This window comes from Equus caballus, chromosome 7 (genome assembly GCF_041296265.1).
Source record: "Equus caballus isolate H_3958 breed thoroughbred chromosome 7, TB-T2T, whole genome shotgun sequence".
Taxonomy (NCBI): Eukaryota; Metazoa; Chordata; class Mammalia; order Perissodactyla; family Equidae; genus Equus; species Equus caballus.
In genome coordinates, this window is record NC_091690.1 from 62250609 (window position 1) to 62267377 (window position 16769).

General features: G+C 43.3%; 1 protein-coding gene across 22 annotated transcripts in view; it reads left to right on the forward strand.

Moving 5' to 3' along the window:
• The first annotated feature begins 8315 nt into the window (after positions 1-8315).
• Positions 8316-16769, forward strand: part of SYTL2 (synaptotagmin like 2) — a 107739-nt gene continuing 99285 nt past the window's right edge. For 5 of the 22 annotated variants that reach the window (XM_005611999.4, XM_014741815.3, XM_070274228.1 and 2 more), the window contains exon 1: positions 8328-8486. The gene's annotated coding sequence lies outside the window, so the exon portion shown is untranslated. Of the gene's footprint in view, positions 8487-16769 lie in introns of all 22 variants that reach the window. The other 17 variants (XM_070274241.1, XM_070274230.1, XM_070274232.1 and 14 more) reach the window with 7 other exon arrangements.

The window sequence follows — 16769 nt, forward strand, 5'->3', positions numbered from 1 at the left end:
TCCTACAGTACTTTTCCCAGTGCTGAGGAAATAGGAGATATCAGTCAATATTTATTCATACTTACTGATTGATTAAATGGTCTTCAGCTATCTTTGTAAACCTCAGTTTCAACTCACTGCTGTTTTCCCTAGCTCAACAGTTCTCAAACTCTAGTATGCATCAGAATTGCCTGGAAGACTTGTAGAAAGACAGATTCCTGGGCCCCACTCCCAGAGTCTCTGATTTAGATGGTCTGTGGTAGAGCCTGAGAATTTGCATTTCTAATAAGGTAATGCTGATGTGGCTCTAGCGGGGTGGGGGTGGGGGACCTCCCAAGGGGATTAAATGTCTCCCAAGTCAGGTGCTCATTCTGCTTAGGGGTTCTCCCCTTTTCTTTGCCATAGACAGTCTGGGCAGTGTGGTGAGGCTCATGTACTTCTCAGAAAAATATTTCTAAATGGAATAAAATAAAATAGGACCACAAAGAAAACCAATTATATTAAAATGGTTGTCCAAATTATTTTAAAAATTGTATTATTTACAATATTCTGCAACAAGTTAGTTGTAATATGAGATGAAAAATTGGGGGTTTCCATTGGTGATAAAGTCACACACCTACCGATAATACTATTGTAGTTTGTTGCTTACCTTTGTAATTGAAGAAAATGATAAATTTCAGATAGAAGTTAGTGAAAATAAAGAATCCTGGTTAGGAATCCTTGCATGCAATTTGAAATGAGATGCACTACCTTTTACATTTGGTGAAGTTCTAAGGAATTCAATTTGGTGTGGTTCACTGTTATTAAGTTATCTCCTACGTGGAGACACTGTGACAGATGCTTGACATGCAGAGAGGAATAAGACACTGTCTCTTCCCTTATTCAAGGCACTTCCATTTTGGTGAGGGAAGATTGAAATATAAACTGGCAATTAAAGTGGAACGTGACTTATGCAGAAATAGAAGTATGCACAAGTCACAGAAGAATGGAATGATTTATACAGAATCATGAGAGATGGGGTAAGATCTCAGTTCACTAGAACTCAGTTGAAAGGAAGTTGCGTAGATTATTACACCGGCGGTGCCCAATAAAACATACCTCCAGAAATTCAGCCTCCTCCACATTGACTCTGAACCTGGCCGCAAAACTTGCTTTGGTCAGAGGATGTTAGCAAGCATGACACAAATACTTGCACATTGGGGCTTCTCTCTTGTAATGCTTCTGCTTCAGCCACCATGGAAGAAGCTTGGGCTTAGATTGCTGAACGAAGAGAGGGCATGTGGAGAGTGGCCCTGGATGGTGAGAGGCCTTCTTCAATGTTCCAGCCTCAGCTAAGCTCTCTGCTGAATGCAGCCACATAAAAAAACACCAAGTAGTGAATGAGTAGCAGAAGAAGCCCCCAACCCACAGAATCATAGGAAATAATAAATTGTTGCTTTAACCACCATGTTTTGGAGTGATTTGCTACATACTAACAGATAATGGATGGTTGTTGTTAATTTCTTTACTATTTTTCCTCTTCCATTTGGCTTTTAAAGATGTAGAGCACAAAACAGTGTAAAATAAGCTGATGCAGAGATTTTTCTGCAAACAAATAAGGACAATTTCCAGAGAAGCTTCTAGTATTTCATACATTTAAATCCTTTAAGATCTATGGCTGGAGAATTGATATGATAATTATGACTCTGGTGAACTTAAGTGCTGATCTTCAGAGAATACTTACTTTAAAATCATAAACTCTTGAAGCCTGGGATTTTGAGCTGGAAGAGATCTTGGAATACACACAGCCTAACCTCTTAATTTTAGAGATAAGGACACAGGCCGGAGAGGTTAAAGCCACATGGTATGTTGTTAGTAGGGTCCAGAAGGGAAGCCAAATCTCCAGGCTTCTTTTTCTTTTTTTAAAGATTGGCACCTGAACTAACATCTGTTGTCAATCTTTGTTTTGTTTCTTCTTCTCCTCCCTGAAGCCCCCCCAGTACATCGTTGTATATTCTAGTTGTGGTAGTTGTAGGTCGTTCTGGTTCTGCTATGCACGAGGCTGCCTCCGCATGGCTTGACGAGAGGTGCTAGATCTGTGCCCAGGACCCTAACGGCAAAACCCTGGGCAGCCAAAGCGGAGTGCGGGAACCCAGCCACTCGGCTACGGGGCTGGCCGCTCTCCTAGCTTCTAATGCAGTGTCCTTTAATAAATAAGAAGTAGTAATTTGGATATTACCTTTTCCATTATCTTATTTTCACAATAGGCAAAGTGGATATTTTTATCCTTTCCAGTTTTATAGATGAAAAACCTGAGATTTGGATTTGAATAGAACTGCTCATTTCACGTAACTCATAAAACCAGGACTAGATTCTGGGCCTCCTGACCCCTGGCCCAGGGCTTTTTTATTACATCATGCTGCCTATGATGTTCAGTATAAAAAGCAGGAAATAAACTAATATATTTTTGAAAGAGAATCAGCAGCTGACACTAATCTGGTTCATCTTTGAATTCTTCACAGCGATATGCTATGTACATAATGGTCACTGTAAATATTTGGAATATGAAATGAATACATGAATGAATGAATGAATAACTGAATAAACAAGGGATGGAACAAGATTATGTTTCATTTTTACCAGGCGTTCCATTCTCGAAGCTTATGGTTAATCAAGATTCTTCTGTATTAGAAAAGGAGTAGGGGATTAAAAACCCCAGTCAGTAGTAAAGAGGACATTTTGTAATTACTGTGCTTTGAATTCTAAAGCAGAGGAATGAAGACAAATGTAAACTCTTTCAATATGTCTCTCTTATCCTGTATGGCCCTCTCTGGATGTGGCACGATGGCGGGATGAGGTGAAGGGAGAACTTCCTACTGAGACAACAGGAAACAGAGGTTACATCCCTTCTTCCAAGGTGGAAACTGAGACAGTGACCCAGACAGCCTTGAGCAGCCTTGTCCAATAGAAATATAATGAGAGCCACATATTTCATTTAAAATTTTCTAATAACCACACCAAAAAAAGAAAGAGAAACAGATGAAATTAATTTTAATGTTATATTTTATTTAATTCAGTACATCCAAAATAGTACCTTTTCAACAAGTAATCAATACAAAAATTATTGATGAGGTATTTTACTTTTTTTGTGGTGCCTATTGTACACTTACAGTACATCTCAATCCAGACTAGTCACATTTCTAGTGCTCAATAGCCACATGTGGCTAGTGGCTACCATTTTGGATTGCACAGGCCTAGTCACACAGGACACAGTGATCTGTAAAGAGAAGGTGACAGTGATTACAGCACAGAGGAAGTAGTGTCCTAAGGAATACTTGAGGAAATTACCCTGCTTTAGTTCAACTGCACGGTCAGACCACTGCAGCTTGAAGGGAGATTCCATCGCATCTTGGGGAAGTCAGCCCCAAAGTTTTGATAACCTTCTGGGAAGATATTTGACTGTGCAACCCTAGGCAAGTAACTTAACCTTCATATAACTCGGTTTCTCATCTGTCATCACTTAGAGCTGCTCAGATGATTACATGAAATAGGTAAAAGCATTTAGTCAATACTTGGCAGGTAGGAAACACTCAATAAGTAGCAGCTGCAATAATCTACTAGAATCTCACCTTACCACACAAACTTCAAGCCCATTTTGGATTTTTTAAAAAAAGGTAGTAGGGCTCTCTATAGATCACTCTCTTCTCTTCTAGGACAAGCACAAAGAGGCTCTTAGGTAAGGTGAATTTCAAAAAAACAAAGTGAAACAGAGGCCAGCCCAGTGGTTTAGTGGTTAAGTTCATGTGGTCTGCTTTGGTGGCCCAGGGTTCGCAGGTTTGGATCCCAGGCACAGACCTATGCACTGTTCATCAAACCACACTGTGGCAGGTGTCACACACATGAAATAGAGGAAGATTGGCACAGATGTTAGCTCAGGGCCAATCATCCTCACAAAAAAAATTTAAAAACAATAGAAAAATAAAAAATACCAAAGTAAAACAAACAAAAAAGGCCATGAGTTATGCTATAACTAGCTGCCTTCTACTAAAGGGAATCTCATATTAGTAAAACAAGATGGTCTTCCACTTTCTTTATTGCAGTAAAAGATACATAGCATAAAATTTACCATTTTAACCTTTTTTAAATGTACAGTTCTGTGGCGTTAAGTATGTTCATATTGTTCTGCAACCATCACCATCATCCATCTCCAGAACTTTTTCAACATCCCACAGTGAAATTCTGTCCCCAGTAACTCCACATTACCCTCTTCCCTCAGCCCCTGGTAACCACTATTCAATTTTCTTCTCTTTGTATTTGACTATTCTATGGAGGTCTTCTACTTTTTGAAGTAATATTTGTTCTTTCTTTAAACATTAAAGTGAGAACATTTGTTCTGAAACACTGATAAAGGAAACCTAGAGATTTTTTAAAAGAATAATTAATGTTGGAATGCATGTTGATATGCACAGATGAAAGGCATTGAAGTAATAAATTGTGATTATTACGCATACATATCTGAGGGAGATGATTGCTAAAAAAGTTTTTCTTTACTTTTCTAAAGGAATTCTGTATGAAAATATATACACATGAATATAAATTGACATGTCTGCATAAGATCATTGCTCATGAAGGGTATAAAAAATGATGCCACAATCTTCATGAATATCAGAAATCTCTCTGGTATAGTAGATCGTTGGGTTCCAACCTTGACTTTGTTGCTAGTTTGCCATTTGGCCAGGGCTTAGGCCCTGATCCTCTCAAGTCCCTCCTATCTTCATCTGTAAAATGCAGATACTAATAGCTGCCCTTCCTACATCATAGGCTTGACGTGAAGATCAAACAAGATAATCAAAGGGAAAAAGCTTTGAAAAATACAAAGCCCTGTAGAAATGCGAGGCATTATTAAAGACTGTGGAGAGATTGCTAACACAATTTGATCCAAGGCCAAAGTTTTGTTCTTCCAAAAGTTAAAAAGATATTCAGTATTTACAAATTATTTAGAAAACCAAATTCCTGCTTTGGTGACCCAGTACCATGACTGAATTGTGTTCTAAATGCTGTATATTTGATATCTAGTGCTATAAGTCATCTAACCACATTACCACATGACATGTAACTGTACAGCATTTCAGCAATATCTTCCATTTTTGGTGGGTAAGAAGTTGTAAATCCACATAGCTTAAAGACAAAGTCATGTCTTCACAAGGAAGTTTTGTTTTACTTTTCCATGGTGGCAACAGTGCTGCTCTCTGCAACATGTCTGCTATGAGACCTGCCTGCCAATGCAATTGAACAAGCATTTATTGAGTGCCTATGGCATATAAGTCATTGGGGGTAGAGATGGGGTTGGGCAAAGGATAGAGGTGGTGAGAAGAAATACAAAGAGGAAAAAGGGGTCCCCGAATTGGGTGAGCTTTAAAACTAGTGGGAAGTGACATATCCTGTGACGACTAACTATAAAAACAGAATGAAATCAACGCCAAGAAAAGGCTTGAGGAATACGCCATGGGAGGTGGAGGGGTGAGAAGGAGTAATTCAATCTAAGAGGGCGGAATCTCATGACATTTGTCCTGGGACTTGATGCATGAGAAAGATTCCTTGGGTCAGAAATAGAGAAGATATTTCAAACCTGAAGGAACCACACCTAGCCTATCCTACTAATAAATATTTACCTACTAACTAGCTGATAAAACTAAACAAGTTGGCAGCATGCCTGTGACTCTACAAAGTCACAGCTGGGTGGTGTTAAGAGTTAGATCCCAAATTCTCATTTGAAAGCACTAGGCTTATGGCAGTCCACCGTTCCAGGAGAAGAGCTCAGAGAGCAGTCATACACTAACCCTGCAAACAACACTCCATTCTATTTCAGTTCCATTGAGTTGCAAGAATTTTGTCTTTGTTTGGACAGGGGTTCCAAATTTAAATAACTTCTGCCCAGCTAGAAAACTCATTCAAGCCCATGCTCCACCTGCAGGTTTCTAAGCTCACTTCTGCTGTCCTAGTCAGTTTTCACAGATGTGGCACCAGCCTTAACACTTAGGTTTAGTTTTTTCTGGGGTTACACTTCCGCCTTCCAATGCATTACTGTTAGATTACTTTTCCCTTTCCAAGAAGTAAAAGATCTCTCTTTTAACTATGATCATACTATTAGCTGACATTTACTGAGAACTTACCTTGGGCAGGCAATGTGCTATGTGTATTATAGCATCTCCCTTACATGGGGCAGGTCATATTACTATCTCTACTTTATAGAAGAGGAAGAGAGGCCTGAAGAGGTTAAGTGACAAGTCCTAAGTCACGCAGCTGGTCCAGTGGTGGAGTCCAGTGGTGGAGTCAGGACATGCACCAAAGTCTGTACATTCGACTACTGCACTGCACTATCCCTGCCCTGGTGCCTTTCCCTTCAATATCAACAGAGAATTCTGTGAAATTTAAGTGTCACTTATATGTAAACCATTTCGAAGAGTGGCAATCTACTATTGGTTAAGAGGAACAAGCGACTGCTGAGATGAAATGGTGATGTTAACGAAGATTCATTCAGTACTCTCTATGTGCAAGGCCCTCTGCTAAACACAAGTGCTTCCTCATTTTAACCTTCACAGTAGCCTTAGAAGGAGCATTATTATCATCTCTTTAACAAAAGAGCAAACTGAGGCACAGAGAGGTTAAGTAACTGGCCTCAGGTCCTGCTAGAAAGTGGTGGGGCCAGGATTTGAACCTTGGCCATCTGACCTCAGAGCTCTAACTTCTGAACTCTGAGCCATACTCTGTCCAACTCTTTGGACAAGTTGAGGGCCCCCAGCAAGGCCCTGCCTCAAAATTTCTCCCCCACCTACCTGCCCCAGTGCCTGCAGTGAGAATCCTTGGACCCGCCCTAGCTGTTAAGAGTTGCTGTTTGTTTCCTGGGGAGGAGTGATGCTGGGAGTAGTGAGCTTTGAGTTTCTTCAAAGCCCCGTGCCAGGTGATGCAAGGCACCCACAGCTGAGCAAGATCCAGTGCCTGTCATCCAGGTTGGAAAGGGGCAGGAAGCAGATAACCAAGCCAGGCACAGTCAACACTGAAGGCGAGGTATGAAAAGCAAATGAGGTCATGCCACTCTTCTGCTTAAAATCATCCACCAGCAGCTGTCACTAATAGGATAGAGCCCACTTCCCCTAGCAGGGCAAGCATGGCTACTCCTTTTGCATCTGTCTACCCACCTCCTTAGCTTCCTCTTTACCTCCCTATCACACAGACTGTGCAACAGCCACAACACATGACAGGCATTTCCATGTCTTCACCTGCCTCTCTGCACCCACTGTACTCTCCCACTTCCATCTGACCTAAGTTATAGTGCTCCTTCAAGACTTACCTTGTTGCATCTGTATTTAAGCTTTTATTGCCCTCCTCTCCCAGTGTGTGTGACTCTTAACACTTTGTACACCTATTATAGCAGTTATTGCCCTGAATTGAAATTACTTACAAATTTGTCTCTTCAAAGGCAAGGCGAGTGGCTTAATTCTCTTTTGCATCCCTAGTGCTCACCCACTACAGGGACACCCTAGACTCAAAGCTTGGGTGAAAGCCGGAATACATGCATTAACACGGTACAAGGATTCCTAGGCTAGGTTAGCAGGCCCGCACCCAGCACTGAATGAGGCCCTTGGGGATCAGCATTTGGAATATCTTTAGATCAAACGAAGGAAGACCTGGGCCACCCTCAGTTGGATGGACAACACTAACTAGGGAGATGATGAGGAAGGAGAATACCTTAAGGTTCACCAATTTCGGACGTTTGCCTTGGCTGGCCCATCATGGGTAACTTTTTCTAATTGGCAATGATATACTATTGTATTTATAGGCGTGCCTGCCTCCCCACTGGCCAGCGCCTTCCAGCAGTGTACCAGTCCTCACTGCACACCCACAGGGCGGCTCAGACCGTGCACATCGCAGTCACCATTTAGCCAGGCCTTATTGTCTGTGATACTTTTAAAGCGTCACCTCACTTAATCCTTTCCACAGCCTAGGAGGTATTTTCACCTATTTTACGTGCGAGGAAACTGGCGCCCACAGCGGTTAAAGCATCTTGCTCCGCTCACGCGGCTCCACGCCACTCGGCAGCCCTTCCCCCGCGCGGCGGCTGACCCACTGTCTGAGCGGAGGGGCTCCTTACTCTTGGGCTCCGAGGCCCCCTAACGCGCAGTAGTCTGCATTCTTTATCTGCACAGAAGAAAACTTGTCTCCGGGCAAGGTACACTTGAGAAGGAGGCCAGGAGTGGGGAGCCAAGGGGGAGAGACAAGACAGGAGAGGGCGGGGAGTGCTGAAGCCCACGGGCTCCGGGGGCGGGCGGGGAGCGGGCGCAGCGCCATTGGCCCGCGCTCCGGGGGGCGGCCCCTGCGCCCCGCCCGCCGCCGGCTGGGGAGCCTGCGCTCGCCGCCCCGCGCTGACAGCGGCCGGCGACACCTGGGCCGTCAGGCGAGCGAGCAGGGCAGAGCCGCCAGCGCCCCGCGCGGGGAGGGGAGGCTCGCAGCGGCCAGTCCCGAGGAAGGTAACGCGCTGCGCTGGGGGTTGCGGGCTTTGCACCCAGCGACCTGGGTCTGCAGGCAAGAGGACGCGGGAGGCGGGGAGACGCGCTCCGGCTGCGACTCAGGCAGAGCGCCCGGGTTCTGGTCTCTACTTCTCTGCCCGTTCTCTGTGTTACCTCGGGCAACTTTCTTTCCCTCTCTGGGTCTCTATTTCCTCTTCTGTTAAATAAGGGAGTTGGTGTTGAATGATGCTTTTTAATCTTCTGAGATCTAAAACGTGAACTGCGTTTTGGCACCCAGTAAGCTCCTTTCCTCAATTTCCCACCCACTTAAGAGACGGCTCCGCTGCCCAGGGGGCCGAGCCTCCAGGAAGCGAAGTGCCCGGGTCGGCAAGGGTTCTGCTGGGCTGCCGCGTTTCCTAGGGCTTTTGAGGACTGACTCTGGGCTTGGGGCTGGCTGCTGGGCGGGTCCTGGCTGCGGAGTAACTGCCTCCAGATGGCTCAGGTGAAATAAGGTATGGCGTTAGGACCTATCTACATGTGGGGCGTTGGGAAGCGGGAGTTGCGGGCTGATGATTTCTACGTGGAAAATAAGCAGATTTGTTTTGGAATTCTCTTCCTACACCCAGACTTCATCCCGCAGTGAGTTATAAATCACAGGAATGGGATTTATCATCTTTCAAACTGGAAAACCAGCTGCTTCAGTGGCTAAGACATAGGGCTCCACCAGTATGTAGGAAGTGGGCTTCTCTCTTTCACCCATCCTGCTTCCTCCCCCTTCCCTTCCTCTCTCCTCCCTTTATAAGTCCCCTTTGACTTTGAGGGGCTCTACTTCCTGTCTTAATGATAAGTCCTTAGTTTCATTTAGTGCTGGTTTGTGACCAGCAGCCTCGAGGGCTTTGGGCTCTGGGTTGAGATGGAAGCCTAGATAAGAACAGACTATGAATCATACTGACAGCCTCCTGACCCACACAGCCTGGCAGGGATGTGCAGAGGAAGCCCAGTGGGGCTTCAGACAGACAGACAAACACTGGAAGATGGGATGAATTCAAACTGCTGTCCAGCTTCCTGTCCCTTTCTTGGCAGCCATTCCCAGCGAGGGAGCGGTGGCCCCAGCTGTCTGTTGGATGGAGCAGCCAAACAGAGGAGGATGGTTGAAAGGAGCCGAAAACATTGATGGGTTTCTCTGGAAGGTCCCCAGCAGTTCCCTCCCCTCCCCTCAGTAGTTATTCTGTCCCTTAGTGTGGTGTCCAGGTGAAATCAGATTCCAGGACCGGAAAGAGCAGTGGGGAAGGGAGCAGGGCAGTGGCAATATTGACTGTCTTATTGGGCACTTATGGGCCAGACACTCTTCTTTGCATATAATATGTCCTTAATTCTCACAAAGCCACATGAGGGATGGTATACTGTCATTTACCCCATTTTACAAATAAGAAACTGAGGCTCAGAAAGATTGCTTCCCTTAGTCACACAGCTAGTAAGTGGCATAGCTGGGATTCAAATCCAGTCTTTATGGTTCTAGAACCTGTGTTCTTTACACTTTTTTGGTGCTCTTTGACTAAGGGCAAGCTGGAATAGTAACAGCAAAAATGACTATTATTGAGTGCTCACCAGGTGCCAGACACTGTTCAAAGCGTTTTAGAGGTGTTCTGTCATTTATGGTGCAGGAGTTTCGGTCATGCTGGTGGGAGTTGGTGACTGCCTTAGCTTCTCTCAAGCAGCAGTCCTGTTGCAGAGCCCCTGCCTCATCCCGCCCAGCTGCTAGTGAGTGGGTGGGGCAGGGGCCCTGTTTGCCTTATCCTAGAGGTGGTTTGAGGTCTAATGAAAGATAGATTGTCCACATCTGATCCGTTAGACCTGACCGTTGGCTTGTGAATGATCCCACTGTCTCCTAAGAGGCCTTTCTCAGGCTTTGCTCAATAAACATTTGTGGAATGAATGAATTGGCACCTTGTGTGGAGTGGTCTGCTGTCCTGCAGAAATGTGAGGCAGTCCAGGGCCCTCTAGGGCCCACCAGGGCTCCACCATCCTCAGAGCCCAGGACACCAGGCCAGGCAGTTCTGCCCCTGGGGCAAGGGAGACAGGGAGAACTACGTGCCTGTGGGCCCCAGATTTCCCTGGTAATATATTTGCTGCCACCTGTTTTATAAAGAATTTTTAAAGATATAGTAGATAAAGAAAAATTTGACTTTTAAAAAAAGTAACAGGAAAGGTAACTTATTATTAATGAGGTTGCTGCTCTTTCAAAAAGGAGGGAAAATAAGCTGGTACTATTTGCCTTAGGGCTTCCCAAACTTCTCCCTAGAAAAGTCCCCAGTAGCAAAGAAGACTGACTGACAAGTGCTCCTGGGGGTGGGCACAGTTCAGATTGGCCCCAGCACGCTTGAAAATTGTTTTAACGATTTGTGCAATTTTTCATTTGATTTCATATGTTGAATTTGGTTTAAATACATCTAAAAAAGCTTTTCCCCCCAAAATATTTGTGTAAAATTGATGTCCTGGCATATTGTTTTACATTCTTGGGGGCTGAGAGTACCCAAATGGGGACAAGGGCAGAGGTTCTGGTCTGGAGGCTTGGTGTACTGTTAGCATTTTGTATTCATTGGCTCACGGTAATAGAGCTTCCCTGCCCCCTGTGGAGATAATCTCTTTGCCCATTCTTCAGAATGAAGAATACGTTTTAAAAATAGAAGTAATTTTTATTGTTTTCTACTCCCCCTGCCAGTTTTATTGAGATGTAATTGACATATGATGTTGTGTAAGTCTAAGGTGTACGTGGTGATTTGATACATGTATGTATTGCTACTATCTTTTTTGTAGCGAGAACATTTAAGATTTACTCTTAGCAACTTTCAAGTATGTAATACGGTATTGTTTACTATAGTCACCATGCTGTATATTAGATCCTCAGAACTTAGTCATCTTATACCTGAAGTTTGTACCCTTTGACCAACATCTCCCTGTTTCCCCCACACCCTAGCCCCTGGCAGCCACCATTCTACTCTCTGTTTCTATGAATTCAGGTTTTTTTAGATTCTACATATAAGTGAGATTATTGTGTGCTTTCTTATTACCAAAGTTATAAATATTCGTTGTAGAAAAATATAAAATACAAAGTAACATAAATAATAATAATAAAATCGATACATCTATAGTCAGAAATAATAATGCAAAACTTGGCATGTAGCCTTCCAAATCTTTTGCTCTGTGTCCGTATGAGTAAATTTTTTGAAAAAAGGAACAAATGAATACAACCCTTACTTTTGATTGAATTATTGTCAGAACTAAGAGCCATCTCAGACTGTTTTTGAAAGAATGTAGAGAATAAATTATGAATGATTAAAAACATCGTAAAGGTTAATCCTGTTTGTGAACCCCAAAGTTCACCCCCCATAATTCCTGTGTGTCGTTGAGTTTCCAGCAGAGAGAAGTGCCTGTCGTGGGGGCTGCTGCTGAAGTTGTAGGGTCAAGCTGTGCTCCTTGTTAAATGACTCGAGTGTCTTAAATGCCTCAAATGTAACAGAAAAGGTAGCTCTTCAGTGTTGTTGAAGTGCAAATGTGAGCAGGAAATTCTGAAGCTAAGTTGCACAGTGAGGAGGAGAGAGCCTTAGACAAAGTCATTGCTCCAACCTTGCCTTTGTGTGACGGGTGCTTCACTGACCCAGTTTTCCCTTCCGTAAATTGGGGACAGTGACACCTACTCTGCTTTCCCCTACCAGAGCCACTATGACGATCAAGTGTCAGGTGTTATTGTTTGTTACTTGAATTGTATGTAGGGTGTATGCTTTAAAAAAATATTTAAATGTAGAAAGATCAAAAGCATTGTCAGTCTTTATAAAATGCTGGTATCTAACTCTTGGGCTTAACATTAGCAGGATTTAATTATGATGCAAATGCTCTGTTGGATCCCTACTCTAAGTTTTCGTCAAAGAATATAGGATTCCTTGATGGCTGGTATCTCTTTGATCTACATCATGATCCTGGACAGAAGAAGAGGATAGAAATTAGTCCCATTTCACAGAATAAAAGCAGGCTCACCATTCAAGGGAGCTGTTCATTTGCACCCCCTGTCCTAGAACTCCTGAGGGCCGGCTCTTGTTGCCTTAAGCAAGATGGAGGCGTGCAAGGAGGAAGCAATGAGAGCAACTGGAACGATGGTGTACCCATGGTGGCCTGGCTGAGTACCAGCAGCCACTGCCTCCAGGGCTGCTTACAGGCATGCACCTGGCTCCTGGCAGCTCTGGGGAGAGGAATGGGCCCTGCATTGGAGGCAGGTGGCTCAGCTACTACTCCTGCCCCAAAGACCAGCAGCACAATCTGAGTTTGTCATATCCTCTCCCTGAGCCTTGGTTCTTTATCTATAAAGTGAGGGAGTTGGACAAGATGAGATTCCTTCTAGTCTTAAAAATCTATGATTCTGGGTTATTTTCCTTTCACATCTGTCAAAGAGAAGTTTGGTACAGAATTACCACATCAGATGAATTAGGTGTCAGAAAACGTTCTTACTTCCTGTTGCTTTGAGCTTTCAGTGTCCCCACATGATTTTCAAAGGGTCTCCTCAGTTGACTGCCCTCATGCAGAACATATGATCTGTTGAACATTGAGGGCAGAGTTGTTTCCACTCATCTATTTGTTACTGTTAATCTAGAAGCTCCTCAGATTGTTGGGAGGGGAGAACTGCTTTCAGGCGACTTTTGGGAAGGTAGGTTGACAGAAGTAAAATGAAAGCAGGTTATTTATGGTAAAAGACATGTGTGTCACTAAGTACTCACCTCTTAAATCACTAAATACAATATTTTTCCTTAGTGCCCACTGGGAACTTGGTCCTGTGCTAAGGACTTTTGCAGGATGTGAGAGAAGAACACTCTTGGGGGGTGGTTTCAGCAGAGGGAGACACAGAAGGAGGGTGGGAGAGGGAGAGAGGAGAGGAGCCAGATGTGGTTGGAATGCAACGGAGATAAAAAGACCAAATTGGGAAAAGACTGAGCCCCCAAGAGCTTGGACTGTCTGATTTAATTCTGCATCCACATTGCTTGGCACTGAATGGGAACTTAATAAAGTATTTTTAATTAATTAATTAATGGACAAATGAAAGAATGAATGAATCACTCTTCTGAAATGAGGTCTTTGCTGAAATGTGGTGCAGTGACCCTCAGATGATAGAAATGATGTCTCTACGTATGTGAAGTACTTGGGACCTACAAAAACACTTTCCTATGTCTTACCCTGCATAATGATGATAGAGGTAAAAGCAGGCCAAAATAAAAGCATTTCCTAATGTCATACTTTCTAGACACTGGACAGCTACTACTAGAAATAGATTTGATTTATTCTTAGATAAGTCATCTTTCTATAAATGCTCCAATAAATATTTGGGGGTATAAGACCTAGTAAACAGTTTTGCAAATTTGCATTCCAAGTTAGAGGGAGAAAGAAAGGCATTGCTTAACTTCTGGATCAATAGATATTTCTTTTTCCCCTTGCAGAAGCATTATTTTACTGTAAGTCTTGACGGCACTGACACCATTAGCTTCTGATTAGACAGATGTTTTGTGCTGCCATTACTCATGGCCACAGGCGCCTGGGCTCTCCTGCCGCTGGCTGAGTCAGTTGATTAAAACACAGGGCTGTGAGGCTGAGGGCATGGGCTGGATCCCAGGCCAAGCCAAGTCACTCCCACCCATTCTGCCCGCAATCTGCATTGGGAGGAAAACTGAACTGTGGCATGTTAGATTCTTCACCACTGCTGGTTTTAGACTAGTCATTTGAGTTTTAGAAGTGCAGGGTCTGGATTTTAACTTTAATTCTTTGATTCTTTTTAGAATGGATTCTAGGGTTGTTTCATGTCTGCCATCTTGGGGCATGTTTAGGGAGTACATCCGGAGATCTTTGCTGCCCCCAAGTCTGCAACTATCGCCATGGCATATCCTTTCCTCAGGGTGTTAGACCCGCCTCACAAGGTTGTTCAGAGGATTAGATGAGGTCATATATTTAATGAGAACTGGCAAGAACAGATTGAGATGCTGTTGCTGAGTGGTTGGCCAAAGATTCATCAGCCCAGGACTCACCACCTCATACCTATCTGGTACCATTGGTGATTTAACTACAGTTTCTATATGACACATCTTCAAGGTAACTTGTGACTAGTTGAAACCACAGGCATTCAGTCTGAAAATACTATGAATCTACTGCAAGGATGGCACCTGGGGGTAGTAATTGGTTATGTAAGATTCATCTTTCTCAATTTGGAGGTATTTTTATCTGATCTGGTATGTCTTTTGTTGCTAATATAACATGTTGTAATCTATCTGGGTGCTTCACACTGCTTTTTTCAACCCTGTGAGGCAAGTGAATGCTGCTGATGATATCTGACATTTGTTGAGTGGTTACTATGTATCGCACACTGTTCTAAACACTGTATCTACTTCAATTTATTTGCTCCTCACAGTCTATTACTGATACTGTTTTTGGTATTGTTATTTTTCCCATTTGATGTTGAGGAAGCTAAAGCACAGATAAGTTAAATAAGTTGCCCAAGATGACACAGCTAGTAAGAGGAAGATGAGGGATTTGAACCCAGGAAGTCTGACTCCAGAGCCCATATTTTGGATCATGAGAGGATGATCTTTCCAAGAAAAACGTTCCTCTCATTTGTCTATGAAGTATGAGAAAGTCTCATTCACACACTGAGTATCTCTCTGTGCCCTAGTAGCATTTCACTCGATTGTTCAGAGGAGGAGGAAGCTGAAAACACTTCTAGATGCAGAATGAGGATGTGTAACTTGGCAAGTGTTTTGACCACACATGATAATACTTGAAAATGGGCTTGTTGCATGAGATTCAGGAAATTTTATTACCTAGAGAGAGTAATTATTAATTACGTTTCGGTATTGCTGGGAATTTCTGGCGATGACCCTGGACCACAAAGTGCTGAGTCAGCAACTTAGCGCCCTGTTTCAGTATCAATACTGCCCTGTAATATAGTAACTGAAGTTTGTGTCTTAGGAAGTCAAGTAATAGTTCTGTTTACATTAGGTAAATCACACTATTTATGGTCCTTTACTTAGAAGAGCAAAATTGTATCTTTCTTTTCCACTCCTTTTAGCGTTGCTGCGAATAATAACTGGAACATCATAAAAAGAATGCCTAGCATCTATTGAGTATATACTGTGTGTCAGTCTCTTGTTAGGTCATTGTTCATCTAATTGGAAGGACTGCTCTCCAAACTAGATGATAATTATGCATTTTACCAATGAGGAAATGGAAGCACAGAGAAGTTAAGTAGTACTTTGCCCCGGGTCACACAGTAAATGATAAAACAAACATTTGAACTCTGGTTACTTGCCTTGACTCAAAAGCCTGTGCTGTTTCCACTACCCAGTACTGCCTCTTTTGGGGGGTTCTTCAGAGGAAAGATGTTATAGTCACATTTACTGAATCCTATGTTGAGACATATTGTTTGCAAGAGTCTCATAACAGATTATTATATTTAAACTGGGACTTTTCCAAAAACCTGGGACATTTCTGTTACCATAGAGATAGTAATGATAGACTTCACATAAGTCTTTCAGGAAAAAAATCTAGTTCCCCCAGCACACCATGGCCTGAGGAGTCAGCTGCTTCCTGCCGCGGTTAGGAAGCAGGACTGCTGGTGGCCACGTGGCCAAGTGGTTAAGTTTGCGCGCTCTGCTTCTGTGGCCCAGGGTTTTGTGGGTTCGGATCCTGGGTGGGGACATGGCATCCCTCATCAAGCCATGCTGAGGTGGCGTCCCACATGCCACAACCAGAAGGACCTACAACTGGAATATACAACTATGTACTGGGGGACAGTGGGGAAAAGAAGAAGAAGAAGAAGAAGAAGAAGAAGAAAAACGTTTGGCAAGATTGGCAACAGGTGTTAGCTTAGGGCCAATCTTTAAAAAAAAAAAAAGGAAAAGCAAGACTGCCTGGGACTAGAGTAACTGAAATATGACTCTAGAGAACGGGAAAGTCATCTCTTCTTTATGCTTTATTTCTAGAAGACCCCAATTACATCTTCTTTTGGGATATCACTACTTAATAAATGTGAGGGACTATATTGAAGAACTTGAGTAAAAGCAAAATTGGTCTTCATGTTGTGCATGATGTGGGGATTTATTAAAATTAAAGAATTCTTTATGGCCAGTTGCCCTACTCAGACCACTTAAATATGAGACTGTTTTACTCTGTTTTATAGCACACACCCTTGAGTCTTTCTGAAATAGCATCATGCCACCTCTGTGCAGATGCAATCACTATGCTCGTGCTAGAATCCTAGGGACACTTTGC